Source organism: Myotis davidii, unplaced genomic scaffold, assembly GCF_000327345.1.
Source record: "Myotis davidii unplaced genomic scaffold, ASM32734v1 scaffold339, whole genome shotgun sequence".
Lineage (NCBI taxonomy): Eukaryota > Metazoa > Chordata > Mammalia > Chiroptera > Vespertilionidae > Myotis > Myotis davidii.
Genome location: NW_006290778.1, coordinates 1,963,391 through 1,965,981, shown reverse-complemented (window position 1 = coordinate 1,965,981; position 2,591 = coordinate 1,963,391). Strand labels below are relative to the sequence as shown.

Sequence of the window (2,591 nt, the reverse complement as noted above, 5' to 3'; positions counted from 1 at the left end):
GGTTAGCATAATGCTCTCCAGTTCCATCCATGCTGTTGCAAATGGTAAGAACTCCTTTTTTACCACAGCGTAGTATTCCATTGTGTATATGTACCACCATTTATTAATCCACTCATCTACTAATGGGCACTTAGGCTGTTTCCAGATCAAATCATAATTTTAAAAGTATACTGGGAATACAAACTATAAAATTATTTTTAGCCACTCGTGAGAAACATAAAATAATTTACTAAAAAATACCTTGATGGGGAAATGGTTTGTGCTTTATATCCTACAGTCTCTTGGGACCTATCTCAGTACTGAAACAATAATAAACACGTAATTGTGGGTCTTCCATTACTTACTTTTCTTTGCTTATTTGTTCATCAATCTCTTGTGGGGGTGGCGGGATTGTGTGTGTGTGTGTGTGTGTGTGTGTGTGTTTGTTAATCCTCAGCTGAGGACATTTTTCTATTGATTTTTAGAGAGAGTGGAGGGGAGAGGGAAAGACAGAGGGAGAGAAACATTGCTGTGAGAGAGACACATCAATTGGATTGGTTGCTTCCAGTGCACGCCCCTACTGGGGCCCGGGATCAAGCCTGCAACCAAGTTACATACCCTTGACCTGAACATCAAACCCGTGACCCTTCAGTCCATGGACCAGTGTTCTATCCAATGAGTCAACCGGCTAGGGCTGTTCATCAATCTCTTTATCCTCTTTTCATTCATTCTTCCTTGGGGTTTTCATTTCTGGAAGTTGGTTGTTAATCCATTTATTTTCTTATCAAAGTTTTACATGCAAATTGTTTAAAGAACAAAATATTTCTACAAGGTTTGTTAAGAAAAAATAGCATTTCCTGCCTTCTCTGCGCCCCCCCTCCCCCAAACACACACACACCTATGACTCCCCTTCATAGACAACTGCTTTCATCTCTTTTTTGTTTAGGTTACTTGGGTTTTAATATCTTTTCTCTAAATAATAGACTCATATTGCTACTTCTTGAGGTTTCTCTTTTATACATTAACTGTTAACTTTATCTCTCTCTCTCTCTCTCACACACACACACACACAGACACACACGCCCTTCCCATCTCCCTCCTCCCACATGCCCTTCCCATCTCCCCCCTCCCACACGCCCTTCCCATCTCCCTCCTCCCACATGCCCTTCCCATCTCCCCCCTCCCACACGCCCTTCCCATCTCCCTCCTCCCACATGCCCTTCCCATCTCCCCCCTCCCACACGCCCTTCCCATCTCCCTCCTCCCACATGCCCTTCCCATCTCCCCCCTCCCACACGCCCTTCCCATCTCCCACCTGATGGTAGTTAAACACTCAGTGACCACATTGCCTGGAAGTGTGAAGATCTGGCTGCAGGTATTTGGAGGGATGAGAAGAGAAGAGCTCAGATCTTAGCACCCAGCATCTGTACATTCACCTAATCCCTCTGTTCTCACTATGGTCTCTCAAACTGGCCATCAACTAACTGTGCCTGGTTTCCTTCCATTAAAAAAAAAATCCCCTCTTTAAATTTCCTGGGGGTGAAACCTTTGTTTTTCAGCGAGGGCTGGGCAGGACCTATCCCCCAGCTGCGTGGTGTGGGGAGGTGACCTGGGAGTCTCTCAGCCACTTCCAATTCTAGGCCCTTCCCATGACCAGTGGTGCTGAGCCTTTGGGGGGGGAAGGGGGGGGTGGTTCTGTTTTGGAAATTGGTGAGTTCTGGGCTCTCCCCTTTGCCAGTTTAGGATTCCCTTTCCCTGGGTCTGCTGAGTCATTGCCACTCTCCGTGTCTGCTTTCCTGTCCTCAAAACCGTATTGATATTTCCTCTTCCATTCTTCCTGTCCCCTCAGGTTCTGAAAGGGGGCAATACAGGGAGAGTTTGAGCATTTGATTCCTGGATATAACTCCCTTTCCTGGTGGCCTTGGGTGGATAGTCTAGACTTAGCCCCCAGCCACCTGTGGCTATTGAGCACTTGAATGTGGCTAGTCTGCACTAAGGTGTGTTGTTAGTGTAAAATACACACCAGAATTCAAAGGCTTAGTTTAAAAATGTAAAAAAAAAACTCAATAATTTTTATATGAGTTATGTCTTTATCGCCAGCATATATTGGGTTGTAGTGGGTTAAATAAAATGTCATGTTAAAGATCATTTTACTCATAATAAACTTAGGAAAGCTAGAATTACATATGTGGTTCACATTCTATTTCTATCCGGTAGTGAGGGTCTAGGCAGAAGCCTGAGGTCCCCGTAGCTCTCCCTTCAGTGTAGCAAATACTGAGCAGCAGTTCCCAGGGGGTGGGGTTGTTCATGGTCCCCACCTTGGACCCTTTGACTTTCTAGGACAAAGGATCTCCCCACTCAGGGACATCCACAGCTGGGAAAAAAAGTGGAGGGGCCGGGAGGAGGACGGGGACAGCCAGCAACACAGAGAGACAGAGGGAGACAGAGAAGGGACTCTTGGAACACCCACGTGCTGAAAGGTTCTCCCGGGCCATGAATTAAAACATAGAAAACTAAGAGAACAGCTAAGACATTGCAAACAGCTCCAACTCCGTGGGCTTTATAACCCTTCACAGGCAGCAGCTTCCAGATTTCCTGACGCCCGTACCAGG

The 2,591-nt window shown here is 46.0% G+C and overlaps 1 protein-coding gene across 1 annotated transcript in view; it reads left to right on the top strand.

Annotated features, from left to right (window-relative positions):
• The window catches only part of DNAH6 (dynein, axonemal, heavy chain 6), a 219,792-nt gene that overhangs the window by 166,538 nt on the left and 50,663 nt on the right, over nt 1–2,591 (top strand). The gene's annotated exons all lie outside the window — the stretch shown is intronic.